General features: G+C 38.4%; 1 long non-coding RNA gene across 2 annotated transcripts in view; it reads left to right on the plus strand.

Annotated features, from left to right (window-relative positions):
- Window positions 1-5,739: 5,739 nt before the first annotated feature.
- The window catches only part of LOC107975722 (uncharacterized), a 229,454-nt gene continuing 218,815 nt past the window's right edge, over window positions 5,740-16,378 (plus strand). The window contains exon 1 of one of the 2 annotated variants that reach the window (XR_008548926.2): window positions 5,740-6,121. This is a non-coding gene — a long non-coding RNA (uncharacterized LOC107975722). The remainder of the gene's footprint in view (window positions 6,122-16,378) is intronic. The other variant, XR_008548925.2, reaches the window with a different exon arrangement.

Here is a 16,378-nt window from a genome sequence, read left to right on the forward strand (position 1 = left end):
CAAAGGAAATAATCAATGGAGTGAAGAGACAACCTCTTGAATGGGAGATGGTATTTTTAGTCATTTGATAAGGGATTAATATCTAGAAAATACAAAAAACTCAAACAACTCAACAACAAACAAAACAAACAAACAAAAAACACAATCCCATTAAAAAATGGGCAAAGGATCTAAATAGATGTTTCTAAAAAAACAATATACATGTGGCCAACAGGTATATGAAAAATGCTCAATATTACTAACCACCGAGGAAATACAAATCAAATTTACAATGAAATATTATCTTATCCCTGTTAGAATGGCTACTATAAAAACAAAAAAACAAAAAAAGATTCTGGCAAGGATGCGGAGAAAAGGGAACTCTCATACATTGTTCATGATAATGTAGATTACTACAGTAATTATGGAAAACAATATAGAAATTTCTTTTTTTTAAATTTTTTTTATTGTGCTCTAAGTTTTAGGGTACATGTGCACATTGTGCAGATTAGTTACATATGTATACATGTGCCATGCTGGTGCGCTGCACGCACTAACTCGTCATGTAGCATTAGGTATATCTCCCAATGCTATCCCTCCCCCTTTCCCCCTCCCCCCACCCCACCACAGTCCCCAGAGTGTGATATTCCCCTTCCTGTGTCCATGTGATCTCATTGTTCAATTCCCACCTATGAGTGAGAATATGCGGTGTTTGGTTTTTTGTTCTTGCAATAGTTTACTGAGAATGATGAGTTCCAATTCCATCCATGTCCCTACAAAGGACATGAACTCATCATTTTTTATGGCTGCATAGTATTCCATGGTGTATATGTGCCACATTTTCTTAATCCAGTCTATCATTGTTGGATATTTGGGTTGGTTCCAAGTCTTTGCTATTGTGAATAATGCCGCAATAAACATACGTGTGCATGTGTCTTTATGGCAGCATGATTTATAGTCTTTTGGGTATATACCCAGTAATGGGATGGCTGGGTCAAATGGTATTTCTAGTTCTAGATCCCTGAGGAATCGCCACACTGACTTCCACAATGGTTGAACTAGTTTACAGTCCCACCAACAGTGTAAAAGTGTTCCTATTTCTCCACATCCTCTCCAGCACCTGTTGTTTCCTGACTTTTTAATGATTGCCATTCTAACTGGTGTGAGATGGTATCTCATTGTGGTTTTGATTTGCATTTCTCTGACGGCCAGTGATGGTGAGCATTTTTTCATGTGTTTTTTGGCTGCATAAATGTCTTCTTTTGAGAAGTGTCTGTTCATATCCTTCACCGACTTTTTGATGGGGTTGTTTGTTTTTTTCTTGTAAATTTGTTTGAGTTCATTGTAGATTCTGGATATTAGCCCTTTGTCAGATGAGTAGGTTGCGAAAATTTTCTCCCATTTTGTAGGTTGCCTGTTCACTCTGATGGTAGTTTCTTTTGCTGTGCAGAAGCTCTTTAGTTTAATTAGATCCCATTTGTCAATTTTGTCTTTTGTTGCCATTGCTTTTGGTGTTTTAGACATGAAGTCCTTGCCCATGCCTATGTCCTGAATGGTAATGCCTAGGTTTTCTTCTAGGGTTTTTATGGTTTTAGGTCTAATGTTTAAGTCTTTAATCCATCTTGAATTGATTTTTGTATAAGGTGTAAGGAAGGGATCCAGTTTCAGCTTTCTACATATGGCTAGCCAGTTTTCCCAGCACCATTTATTAAATAGGGAATCCTTTCCCCATTGCTTGTTTTTCTCAGGTTTGTCAAAGATCAGATAGTTGTAGATATGCAGCATTATTTCTGAGGGCTCTGTTCTGTTCCATTGATCTATATCTCTGTTTTGGTACCAGTACCATGCTGTTTTGGTTACTGTAGCCTTGTAGTATAGTTTGAAGTCAGGTAGTGTGATGCCTCCAGCTTTGTTCTTTTGGCTTAGGATTGACTTGGTGATGCGGGCTCTTTTTTGGTTCCATATGAACTTTAAAGTAGTTTTTTCCAATTCTGTGAAGAAAGTCATTGGTAGCTTGATGGGGATGGCATTGAATCTGTAAATTACCTTGGGTAGTATGGCCATTTTCATCATATTGATTCTTCCTACCCATGAGCATGGAATGTTCTTCCATTTGTTTGTATCCTCTTTTATTTCCTTGAGCAGTGGTTTGTAGTTCTACTTGAAGAGGTCCTTCACATCCCTTGTAAGTTGGATTCCTAGGCATTTTATTCTCTTTGAAGCAATTGTGAATGAGCGTTCACTCATGATTTGGCTCTCTGTCTGTTATTGGTGTATAAGAATGCTTGTGATTTCTGTACATTGATTTTGTATCCTGAGACTTTGCTAAAGTTGCTTATCAGCTTAAGGAGATTTTGGGCTGAGACAATGGGGTTTTCTAGATATACAATCATGTCATCTGCAAACAGGGACAATTTGACTTCCTCTTTTCCTAATTGAATACCCTTTATTTCCTTCTCCTGCCTAATTGCCCTGGCCAGAACTTCCAACACTATGTTGAATAGGAGTGGTGAGAGAGGGCATCCCTGTCTTGTGCCACTTTTCAAAGGGAATGCTTCCAGTTTTTTCCCATTCAGTATGATATTGGCTGTGGGTTTGTCATAGATAGCTCTTATTATTTTGAAATACGTCCCATCAATACCTAATTTATTGAGAGTTTTTAGCATGAAGGGTTGTTGAATTTTGTCAAAGGCTTTTTCTGCATCTATTGAGATAATCATGTGGTTTTTGTATTTGGCTCTGTTTATATGCTGGATTACATTTACTGATTTGCGTATATTGAAGCAGCCTTGCATCTCAGGGATGAAGCCCACTTGATCATGGTGGATAAGCTTTTGGATGTGCTGCTGGATTCGTTTTGCCAGTATTTTATTGAGGATTTTTGCATCAATGTTCATCAAGGATATTGGTCTAAAATTCGCTTTCTTGGTTGTGTCTCTGCCTGGCTTTGGTATCAGAATGATGCTGGCCTCATCAAATGAGTTAGGGAGGATTCCCTCTTTTTCTATTGATTGGGATAGTTTCAGAAGGAATGATACCAGTTCCTCCTTGTAACTCTGATAGAATTCGGCTGTGAATCCATCTGGTCCTGGACTCTTTTTGGTTGGTAAACTATTGATTATTGCCACAATTTCAGAGCCTGTTATTGGTCTATTCAGAGATTCAACTTCTTCCTGGTTTAGTCTTGGGAGAGTGTATGTGTCGAGGAATTTATCCATTTCTTCTAGATTTTCTAGTTTATTTGCATAGAGGTGTTTGTAGTATTCTCTGATGTTAGTTCGTATTTCTGTGGGATTGGTGGTGATATCCCCTTTATCATTTTTTATTGTGTCTATTTGATTCTTCTCTCTTTTTTTCTTTATCAGTCTTGCTAGCAGTCTATCAATTTTGTAGATCCTTTCAAAAAACCAGCTCCTGGATTCATTAATTTTTTGAAGGGTTTTTTGTGTCTGTATTTCCTTCAGTTCTGCTCTGATTTTCGTTATTTCTTGCCTTCTGCTAGCTTTGGAATGTGTTTGCTCTTGCTTTTCTAGTTCTTTTAATTGTGATGTTAGGGGGTCAATTCTGGATCTTTCCTGCTTTCTCTTGTGGGCATTTAGTGCTATAAATTTCCCTCTACACACTGCTTTGAATGTGTCCCAGAGATTCTGGTACGTTGTGTCTTTGTTCTCGCTGGTTTCAAAGAACATCTTTATTTCTGCCTTCATTTTGTTATGTATCCAGTAGTCATTCAGGAGCAGGTTGTTCAGTTTCCATGTAGTTTAGCGGTTTTGAGTGAGCTTCTTAATCCTGAGTTCTAGTTTGATTGCACTGTCGTCTGAGAGATAGTTTGTTATAATCTCTGTTTTTTACATTTGCTGAGGAGAGCTTTACTTCCAAGTATGTGGTCAATTTTGGAATAGGTGTGGTGTGGTGCTGAAAAAAAAGTATATTCTGTTGATTTGGGGTGGAGAGTTCTGTAGATGTCTATTAGGTCCGCTTGGTGCAGAGCTGAGTTCAATTCCTGGGTATCCTTGTTGACTTTCTGTCTCGTTGATCTGTCTAATGTTGACAGTGGGGTGTTAAAGTCTCCCATTATTAATGTGTGGGAGTCTAAGTCTCTTTGTAGATCACTCAGGACTTGCTTTATGAATCTGGGTGCTCCTGTATTGGGTGCATATATATTTAGGATAGTTAGCTCTTCTTGTTGAATTGATCCCTTTACCATTATGTAATGGCCTTCTTTGTCTCTTTTGATCTTTGCTGGTTTAAAGTCTCTTTTATCAGAGACTAGGATGGCAACCCCTGCCTTTTTTTGTTTTCCATTTGCTTGGTAGATCTTCCTGCATCCTTTTATTTTGAGCCTATGTGTGTCTCTGCACATGAGATGGGTTTCCTGAATACAGCACACTGATGGGTCTTGACTCTTTATCCAATTTGCCAGTCTGTGTCTTTTAATTGGAACATTTAGTCCATTTACATTTAAAGTTAATACTGTTATGTGTGAATTTGATCCTGTCATTATGATGTTAGCTGGTTATTTTGCTCGTTAGTTGATGCAGTTTCTTCCTAGTCTCGATGGTCTTTACATTTTGGCATGATTTTGCAGCGGCTGGTACCGGTTGTTCCTTTCCATGTTTAGCGCTTCCTTCAGGAGCTCTTTTAGGGCAGGCCTGGTGGTGACAAAATCTCTCAGCATTTGCTTGTCTGTAAAGTATTTTATTTCTCCTTCACTTATGAAGCTTAGTTTGGCTGGATATGAAATTCTGGGTTGAAAATTCTTTTCTTTAAGAATGTTGAATATTGGCCCCCACTCTCTTCTGGCTTCTAGGGTTTCTGCCAAGAGATCCACTGTTAGTCTGATGGGCTTCCCTTTGAGGGTAACCCGACCTTTCTCTCTGGCTGCCCTTAACATTTTTTCCTTCATTTCAACTTTGGTGAATCTGACAATTATGTGTCTTGGAGTTGCTCTTCTCGAGGAGTATCTTTGTGGCATTCTCTATATTTCCTGAATCTGAACGTTGGCCTGCGTTGCTAGTTTGAGGAAGTTCTCCTGGATAATATCCTGCAGAGTGTTTTCCAACTTGGTTCCATTCTCCCCATCACTTTCAGGTACACCAATGAGATGTAGATTTGGTCTTTTCACATAGTCCCATATTTCTTGGAGGCTTTGCTCATTTCTTTTTATTCTTTTTTCTCTAAACTTCCCTTCTCACTTCATTTCATTCATTTCATCTTCCATCGCTGATACCCTTTCTTCCAGTTGATCGCATTAGCTCCTGAGGCTTCTGCATTCCTCACGTAGTTCTCGAGCCTTGGTTTTCAGCTCCATCAGCTCCTTTAAGCACTTCTGTGTATTGGTTATTCCAGTTATACATTCTTCTAAATTTTTTTCAAAGTTTTCAACTTCTTTGCCTTTGGTTTGAATGTCCTCCCGTAGCTCAGAGTAATTTGATCATCTGAAGCCTTCTCCTCTCAGCTCGTCAGAGTAATTCTCCATCCAGCTTTGTTCCGTTGCTGGTGAGGAACTGCGTTCTTTTGTAGGAGGAGAGATGCTCTGCGTTTTAGAGTTTCCTGTTTTTCTGTTCTGTTTTTTCCCCATCTTTGTGGTTTTATCTACTTGTGGTCTTTGATGATGGTGATGTACAGATGGGTTTTTGGTGTGGATGTCCTTTCTGTTTGTTAGTTTTCCTTCTAACAGACAGGACCCTCAGCTGCAGGTCTGTTGGAATACCCTGCTGTGTGAAGTGTCAGTGTGCCCCTGCTGGGGGGTGCCTCCCAGTTAGGCTGCTCGGGGGTCAGGGGTCAGGGACCCACTTGAGGAGGCAGTCTGCCCGTTCTCAGATCTCCAGCTGCGTGCTGGGAGAACCACTGCTCTCTTCAAAGCTGTCAGACAGGGACATTTAAGTCTGCAGAGGTTACTGCTGTCTTTTTGTTTGTCTGTGCCCTGCCCCCAGAGGTGGAGCCTACAGAGGCAGGCAGGCCTCCTGGAGCTGTGGTGGGCTCCACCCAGTTCGAGCTTCCCGGCTGCTTTGTTTACCTCAGCAAGCCTGGGCAATGGCGGGCGCCCCTCCCCCAGCCTGGCTGCCGCCTTGCAGCTTGATCTCAGACTGCTGTGCTAGCAATCAGCGAGACTCCGTGGGCGTACGACCCTCCGAGCCAGGTGCGGGGTATAATCTCGTGGTGCGCCGTTTTTTAAGCCGGTCCGAAAAGCGCAATATTCGGGTGGGAGGGACCCGATTTTCAAGGTGAGTCCGTCACCCCTTTCTTTGACTCGGAAAGGGAACTCCCTGACCCCTTGCGCTTCCCGAGTGAGGCAATGCCTCTCCCTGCTTCGGCTCGCGCACGGTGCGCGCACCCACTGACCTGCGCCCACTGTCTGGCGCTCCCTAGTGAGATGAACCCGGTACCTCAGATGGAAATGCAGAAATCACCCGTCTTCTGCGTCGCTCACGCTGGGAGCTGTAGACCGGAGCTGTTCTAGAAATTTCTTTAAAAACTAAAAATATTGTTATAAATTTCCCTCTACACACTGCTTGGAATGCGTCCCAGAGATTCTGGTATGTTGTGTCTGTTTTCGTTGGTTTCAAAGAACATCTTTATTTCTGCCTTCATTTCGTTATGTACCCAGTAGTCATTCAGGAGCAGGTTGTTCAGTTTCCACGTAGTTGAGTGGTTTTGAGTGAGATTCTTAATCCTGAGTTTTAGTTTGATTGCACTGTGGTCTGAGAGATAGTTTGTTATAATTTCTGTTCTTTTACATTTGCTGAGGAGAGCTTTACTTCCAAGTATGTGGTCAATTTTGGAATAGATGTGGTGTGCTGCTGAAAAAAATGTATATTCTGTTGATTTGGGGTAGAGAGTTCTGTAGATGTCTATTAGGTCCACTTGGTGCAGAGCTGAGTTCAATTCCTGGGTATCCTTGTTGACCTTCTGTCTCGTTGATCTGTCTAATGTTGACAGTGGGGTGTTAAAGTCTCCCATTATTAATATTTGGGAGTCTAAGTCTCTTTGCAGTTCACCCAGGACTTGCTTTATGAATCTGGGTGCTCCTGTATTGGGTGCATATATATTTAAGATAGTTAGCTCTTCTTGTTGAATTGATCCCTTTACCATTATGTAATGGCCTTCTTTGTATCTTTTGATCTTTGTTGGTTTAAAGTCTCTTTTATCAGAGACTAGGATTGCAACCCCTGCCTTTTTTTGTTTTCCATTTGCTTGGTAGATCTTCCTCCATCCTTTTATTTTGAGCCTATATGTGTCTCTGAACGTGAGATGGGTTTCCTGAATACAGCACACTGATGGGTCTTGACTCTTTATCCAATTTGCCAGTCTGTGTCTTTTAATGGGAGCATTTAGTCCATTTACATTTAAAGTTAATATTGTTATGTGTGAATTTGATCCTGTCATTATGATGTTAGCTGGTTATTTTGCTCGTTAGTTGATGCAGTTTCTTCCTAGTCTCGATGGTCTTTACATTTTGGCATGATTTTGCAGCGGCTGGTACCAGTTGTTCCTTTCCATGTTTAGCGCTTCCTTCAGGAGCTCTTTTAGGGCAGGCCTGGTGGTGACAAAATCTCTCAGCATTTGCTTGTCAGTAAAGGATTTTATTTCTCCTTCACTTTCGAAGCTTAGTTTGGCTGGATATGAAATTCTGCGTTGAAAATTCTTTTCTTTAAGAATGTTGAATATTGGCCCCCACTCTCTTCTGGCTTGTAGAGTTTCTGCCGAGAGATCTACTGTTAGTCTGATGGGCTTCCCTTTGAGGGTAACCCGACCTTTCTCTCTGGCTGCCCTTAACATTTTTTCCTTCGTTTCAACTTTGGTGAATCTGACAATTATGTTTCTTGGAGTTGCTCTTCTCGAGGAGCACCTTTGTGGCGTTCTCTGTATTTCCTGAATCTGAATGTTGGCCTGTCTTGCTAGATTGGGGAAGTTCTCCTGGATAATATCCTGCAGAGTGTTTTCCAACTTGGTTCCATTCTCCCCATCACTTTCAGGTACACCAATCAGACGTAGATTGGGTCTTTTCGCATAGTCCCACATTTCTTGGAGGCTTTGCTCATTTCTTTTTCTTCTTTTTTCTCTAAACTTCCCTTCTTGCTTCATTTCATTCATTTCATCTTCCATCACTGATACCCTTTCTAAATGCCCACAAGAGAAAGCAGGAAAGATCCAAAATTGACACCCTAACATCACAATTAAAAGAACTAGAAAAGCAAGAGCAAACACATTCAAAAGCTAGCAGAAGCCAAGAAATAACGAAAATCAGAGCAGAACTGAAGGAAATAGAGACACAAAAAACCCTTCAAAAAATTAATGAATCCAGGAGCTGGTTTTTTGAAAGGATCAACAAAATTGATAGACCGCTAGCAAGACTAATAAAGAAAAAAAGACAGAAGAATCAAACAGATGCAAAAGAAATGATAAAGGGGATATCATCACCGATCCCACAGAAATACGAACTACCATCAGAGAATACTACAAACACCTCTATGCAAATAAACTAGAAAATCTAGAAGAAATGGATAAATTCCTCGACACATACATTCTCCCAAGACTAAACCAGGAAGAAGTTGAATCTCTGAATAGACCAATAACAGGCTCTGAAATTGTGGCAATAATCAATAGCTTACCAACCAAAAAGAGTCCAGGACCAGATGGATTCACAGCCAAATTCTATCAGAGTTACAAGGAGGAACTGGTACCATTCCTTCTGAAACTATCGCAATCAATAGAAAAAGAGGGAATCCTCCCTAACTCATTTGATGAGGCCAGCATCATCCTGATACCAAAGCCAGGCAGAGACACAACCAAGAAAGAGAATTTTAGACCAATATCCTTGATGAACATTGATGCAAAAATCCTCAGTATAATACCGGCAAGCAGAATCCAGCAGCACATCCAAAAGCTTATCCACCATGATCAAGTGAGCTTCATCCCTGGGATGCAAGGCTGGTTCAATATACGCAAATCAATAAATGTATTCCAGCATATAAACAGAACCAAAGACAAAAGCCACATGATTATCTCAATAGATGCAGAAAAGTCCTTTGACAAAATTCAACAACCCTTCATGCTAAAAACTCTCAATAAATTAGGTATTGATGGGACGTATTTCAAAATAATAAGAGCTATCTATGACAAACCCACAGCCAATATCATACTGAATGGGAAAAAACTGGAAGCATTCCCTTTGAAAAGTGGCACAAGACAGGGATGCCCTCTCTCACCACTCCTATTCAACATAGTGTTGGAAGTTCTGGCCAGGGCAATTAGGCAGGAGAAGGAAATAAAGGGTATTCAATTAGGAAAAGAGGAAGTCAAATTGTCCCTGTTTGCAGATGACATGATTGTATATCTAGAAAACCCCATTGTCTCAGCCCAAAATCTCCTTAAGCTGATAAGCAACTTTAGCAAAGTCTCAGGATACAAAATCAATGTACAGAAATCACAAGCATTCTTATACACCAATAACAGACAGAGAGCCAAATCATGAGTGAACGCTCATTCACAATTGCTTCAAAGAGAATAAAATGCCTAGGAATCCAACTTACAAGGGATGTGAAGGACCTCTTCAAGTAGAACTACAAACCACTGCTCAAGGAAATAAAAGAGGATACAAACAAATGGAAGAACATTCCATGCTCATGGGTAGGAAGAATCAATATGATGAAAATGGCCATACTACCCAAGGTAATTTACAGATTCAATGCCATCCCCATCAAGCTACCAATGACTTTCTTCACAGAATTGGAAAAAACTACTTTAAAGTTCATATGGAACCAAAAAAGTGTCCGCATTGCCAAGTCAATCCTAAGCCAAAAGAACAAAGCTGGAGGCATCACACTACCTGTCTTCAAACTATACTACAAGGCTACAGTAACCAAAAGAGCATGGTACTGGTACCAAAATAGAGATATAGATCAATGGAACAGAACAGAGCCCTCAGAAATAACACCGCATATCTACAACTATCTGATCTTTGACAAACCTGAGAAAAACAAGCAATGGGGAAAGGATTCCCTATTTAATAAATGGTGCTGGGAAAACTGGCTAACCATATGTAGAAAGCTGAAACTGGATCCCTTCCTTACACTTTATACAAAAATCAATTCAAGATGGATTGAAGACTTAAACGTTAGACCTAAAACCATAAAAACCCTAGAAGAAAACCTAGGCATTACCATTCAGGACATAGGCATGGGCAAGTGCTTCATGTCTAAAACACCAAAAGCAATGGCAACAAAAGCCAAAATTGACAAATGAGATCTAATTAAACTAAAGAACTTCTGCACAGCAAAAGAAACTGCCATCAGAGTGAACAGGCAACCTACAAAATGGGAGAAAATTTTCGCAACCTACTCATCTGACAAAGGGCTAATATCCAGAATCTACAATGAACTCAAACAAATTTACAAGAAAAAAACAAACAACCCCATCAAAAAGTGGGTGAAGGACATGAACAGACACTTCTCAAAAGAAGACATTTATGCAGCCAAAAAACACATGAAAAAATGCTCACCATCACTGGCCATCAGAGAAATGCAAATCAAAACCACAATGAGATATCATCTCACACCAGTTAGAATGGCAATCATTAAAAAGTCAGGAAACAACAGGTGCTGGAGAGGATGTGGAGAAATAGGAACACTTTTACACTGTTGGTGGGACCATAAACTAGTTCAACCATTGTGGAAGTCAGTGTGGCGATTCCTCAGGGATCTAGAACTGGAAATACCATTTGACCCAGCCATCCCATTACTGGGTATATACCCAAAGGACTATAAATCATGCTGCCATAAAGACACATGCAGATGTATGTTTATTGCGGCACTATTCACAGTAGCAAAGACTTGGAACCAACCCAAATGTCCAACAATAATAGACTGGATTAAGAAAATGTGGCACATATACACCATGGAATACTATGCAGCCATAAAAAATGATGAGTTCATGTCCTTTGTAGGGACATGGATGAAATTGGAACTCATCATTCTCAGTAAACTATTGCAAGAACAAGAAACCAAACACCGCATATTCTCACTCATAGATGGGAATTGAACAATGAGAACACATTGACACAGGAAGGGGAACATCACACTCTGGGGACTGTTATGGGGTGGGGGGAGGGTGGAGGGATGGCATTGGGAGATATACCCAATGCTAGATGATGGGTTAGTGGGTGTAGCGCACCAGCATGGCACATGTATATATATGTAACTAACCTACACATTGTGCACATGTACCCTAAAACTTAAAGTATAATAAAAAAAAAAGAAATATTAGAAAAAAAACTAAAAATAGAACTACCATATAATCCAGCAATCCCACTATTGGGTATTTTTCTAAAGGAAAGGAAATCAGTATATAAAGGGATACATGCAGCCTCCGGTTTATTGCAGCATTTTTCACAATAGCCAAGATATGGAATTAACCTTAGTGTCCATCAATGGATGAATGGATAAAGAAAATGTTGTATAGTTACACAATGGAATGCTATTTGGCCATGGGAAAGAATGAAACTCTGTTATTTGCAGCAACATGGATAAAGCTGGAGGACATTATGTTAGGTGAAATAAGCCAGGCACAGAAACACAAATATCACATATTTTCACTAATCTATTTAAGTAAAAATAGTTGATCCCATGGAAGTGAAGAGTAGGATGATGGTTACCAGAAGATGGGAAGAGTGGATGTGGGGAGTGAAGAGAAGTTGGGTGCAAACATACAACTTGTTGGAAGGAATAAGTTCTGATACTGTATAGCACAATAGGGTGACTATAGTGAATAATAATTTCATGTTTATTTCAAAATGGCTTGAAGAGAAGATTTGAAATATTCCCAAAACATAGAAATGATACATGTTTGAGATTATGGATATCATAAATACCCTGATTTGATTATTACATATTGTATGTATATACGTACAGTTATTAAGTATCAATTAAAAATGGAAAATCATAATACAAAGAACCGAAGAAAGATGCAACAACATAGCTCATTTGAATCAGCTTATCCTGGGCAGATCCATCCTGTTGAAGTTGACTTCTAGATATAGCCCTGCTGGGCCTCTCAGGCTGTCCAAAATATTCTTTTGAAAACATAACTACTGTAACGTTAAAAAATTCCATATATATGATATTGATATATGACTATGATATTCATCATAGTCAGGGTTCTTATTTTTTAGCGTGACTGTCTTCCTGCTTTTTCAAGTGCTTTAATGGACAGTGATTACTTGTTGAGGACACCATGGGTATCTATAGCTCTAATGTGTAAAAAATAAGGATTTCATGAATCATAACAGTGGGGTTTTTAATTTGTTTTTTTAAAGACATTGAAGTGTTTCTATGTAGAATTTATATTTCTTCAAAGGCAATGTGTTTTTGCCATCAGTACTCCTGGTATATGCTGCCAATGAGTTTTGAAGTCCAAATTTCCATTTTAATAAGATCTTGTTTGGAAAGAATTAGAACTTTTTTGTTTATTTGTTAGCTTTTTGTTTCTAGCAATATATGTTTAGAACCATGTGGAACGACGATGTGTCATTAAAAGTCATTGTGTACTAAGTAACATTATATTTAGTATTTTCTTCATCACAGCAGCTTGGCCAAATTTTTGTGTTGTGTGTGTGTGTATATATATATATATATGTGTGGGTATAAATGCATATTAACACACACATATATACATAAACATATATATATACACACACATACATACAATGAATATATATGGATTTTTTTACCTTGCTCTAGTTACGTTTTCAAAAGAATATTTTAGAAAGTCTGTTTTAGGGTCTAGTAGATAGTACTTCAAAAGCTTCTCTGAGCTTTCATAGAGTTAAAAAATATTAGTCAGAATGTAATGAATAAAGATATTTGTGCTAAGCTGTATTTCATGAATATTTCTACAAAGGAGGAAAAATGAACATTGAATTTCTACAGCAGAGTAGCATTGTTAGTGGTGTTCAGTGGATGGGAAACTTGCTAAGGAAGAATTGTGAATCATGATAGATAAAAGGATGTGGGCAAGAATCCATATATTTATCCTTTATTACCAGCCACACTGTATCATTCTCTTAATTTATTAAAAATATTTATTAAGTGCCTTCTATGTTTGAAGCATGGTGCTTTCTTGTCAGCAATAACCACTCTCACCTCTTCCTTCATAAACTTGATCTAATTTGTGGCTAAGTCACCCCCTACCCTTCCTATTCAATTTTCCTCCTTCTCATTTTGTTAATGTTGACAGTATTGCTCTTATTGTTTCACTCTACATTCTCCATGATTGTAATTAAGAAATTATGCAAAAGATCTTTCTGCAGTGGTGGAAGAACTGATGTTTAAATCTCTTTCCAGTCCCTCTGGAAGTTAACTGGGCTGCATAGAAGGTGGACCTGAGGAGTAGCAGTACATCCATATACATTTGTCATTGCAGATTGTGTGTGAAATGATATACAGTGGCAAAAGCGTTGACTTGGAAATCAGGATTCCTGAGCTACAGAATTCACTATGTGGTACTGAACAAGTCTGTCCTATTTTCCAGCCTCACTTGTCTCCTCTATAACACCTTTATATATACCAAAAAATGGGTTTAGTTAGATGTATGGTCACACGGTCCCATTAATTGTAAAATTAATTATATTATTTCAAGAATAATGTCTTTGGAGTTGAACATCTATTAGCTACTCATCTGGTAGATCAATAACTTATTTAAATTTATTTGAAAAATGTGAATTAATAGGATCAGATAGGACTTCCTAAGGCTATTTGTTGAATTCATTTTTTAAGACTCCTGGAATCACCAGAAGTATAACTACTCAAAATTTCAAGACTCATTAATAGACTATTTGTGCATTTTAAAACATCATAAGGAAATTACGTAATCATCCTCATTATTATATCACAGTATTATTGTTATTTGTTGTTATCTGTAAGAAACAAACATTCCTGGAGTCATTTCATTTCACTTCCTTGTTTTAAATTTCTCAAAAGATACGGAGAACTGCTTGTCAATTTATTTTATAAAACAACAATTTATTGTTATTTATAGCCTCCTTTACATTCTATGAAGTCACACCTCTGGCTCTCTCTTCTCTAGAATAATCTTTTCTTTTATTGTTTTTGCCAATTTATGGGATTTTCAGTGAAACTAAAGGATCCGAAATGAATGTTCTGAGTAATTGTTACTCAGTGACCTTCACTGTATCACAGGGCATAAAACAGAAATATGATCTCCTTAATCTTGATTCTATTTTCTACATGTTCCATAACTTCCTCCATCAATACAACCAAGCAGCTGAAAGTTAGAAAACTGTGTTGCTTGTCTTCAAATCCCTTTGCACTTAGGCAGTGGGTGTGAAACAGAAATGCAAGAAACAGAACATGTGTGATATATGAATCAAAGTGTAGGAGCTATTCGGTGTGAAACAATGTGATCCTTGTAGCTGCTGCTAATGTATCATTTGCCAAATGTCTGAAGAGGACAGAGTTTTCAATGGCAAAAACAGTCTCCTGGAAATAAACCCTTTTTTCAGTCCCTTGCATGAAACTTTACTGGATGAAAACAAAGGAGTATCTTTATCTTACCAACTTAAAGTAGGTGTCTGTAATTGGATCCACAACAAACACATGGAAATGAATTTGTTCACACAATTACCTGTTTTTCTGCAAAACTAGCTTCTCTCCATTTTGGTTGAAGTTCTTAACAAGTAAAGGTGTTACATCTAGCACATGGGAATAGAAATAAATGTGGCTAAGGCACATTTTCTAAAGGTTATAACTAAACTGGCTTGCCTGACCTTGGACCCTAATGATTATAGTAATTAGGTAAATTTACACACCACAGACATTTGAATGTAAATAGCTGGAAATAGTCTTTAGTTCAGGACTTTATGAAGGGATATGCATAATTGATGAGAATGCAGCCAGAAATAATACAGATTTCTATTCAGTTAACCTAAATATTATTATACAACAACTCACAGAGGAAATACTGAAGATCTTAAATCATTTTATTCAGGAACTGGCTAAAATGGATATGGGTAAGAGAGAGTATGGATAAGAGAATTGTACATTCTGAACAGTCACAGGTATCTCTGATATTTTTCTGTGTGTCCCAACTTTTCTTATCTCATGTTCTTGTGTGCCTAATTGTTTCTTTGTTTCAGCGGCCTTCTTTCTATTTGCAGAAAAATTCTTTGTCTTTACTACTGTAATGCCTCTAGGATGTCTACATATTTGTTAGTACCATTACTATGGAATTTTTTTTTCTCAGTAAGCACTGCGGAATATTATGAGTCATTTAATACTCCAGCATTGACTTTGCTGTGTGTTTGGTACTGTGGGTGAACATTCTAACCAGAGTATCATGTCCTCTGGTCATCTAGTGCTGTGGTGACTGGAAAGAGGAAGGCTTCAGAATGTCCTGCTCTTTATAATTAGCTCCAGAGTTGAAAAATGCATCCGCCTGTGGAGGACCCGTAAGACACACACTATGAAATTTAGTTAAACAAGCCCTAACCCTTCATCCCCCCACATCGAATCCCCCACCTAAATAATTTCAGAAATGTTACTACATAACCATTTCATCACTTCTGGTACCCCACACTTCCCACCTCCTTCCCCATAGCCAGGCCTATGAACTACCAAATCCAGACCTGTTTACATCAGTTTTGCATTTATTGTTTCACTTTTTTTTTTCTGTGGATGTTTTGCCTGTGTTTCCTCTAAGTGTATCCTCTGCTTTTTGATGGAGTCTTTTCAGTTTCCTCTCCATTGCTCTCTGTATCCACAGGCTGGTTGCAGGGGTAGGCCAGTGGTGGAAACTCTGTTGGGATGTTTTTTTCTCTCTTCAACTTACAGATAATTAGAACTTGGAGTGTTGTCTATCTAATGCTGAAGTCATGGGTCTTGTGTGGATGAATTCTTATCTTTCTATATCTTTTTGTTTTGGGAAAATGATGAGAATCTTTGAAAATAGTCAGCATTGTTCTCCAAACCTCCAAGGTTTATATTTTTAATAAAGATATTTTACCAACCTGTATATGTTATTGGCGACTACATGATATATAATAGATGTAAAGGTTCAAGCACTCCTTGTAGAATATTGTTCATTAGATAAACAAATTATTAGTTTTATTCTATCTGGTAAGAGACTTCTTGAGAACCAATTGATGTAATACATGGGACTTATATTACATGTAAACTGAATTGACTTAATAACTGCCACCTGTCATTATTACCTATAGTAATAATAGATATTCTGCTTTCCACTTCTGGCCAAGTCCAAGCCCTAATTCTTATTTATAGAGTGAGATGCTGTTCTTGTTACCGGTGGAAGGTGTCCAAGTTCTTGGCGCTTGGAACAAAGAACTGGACAAAGCGCACAAACAAAGCAAGGAAATAATGAAGCA

Source organism: Pan troglodytes, chromosome 6 (assembly GCF_028858775.2).
Source record: "Pan troglodytes isolate AG18354 chromosome 6, NHGRI_mPanTro3-v2.0_pri, whole genome shotgun sequence".
Taxonomy (NCBI): domain Eukaryota; kingdom Metazoa; phylum Chordata; class Mammalia; order Primates; family Hominidae; genus Pan; species Pan troglodytes.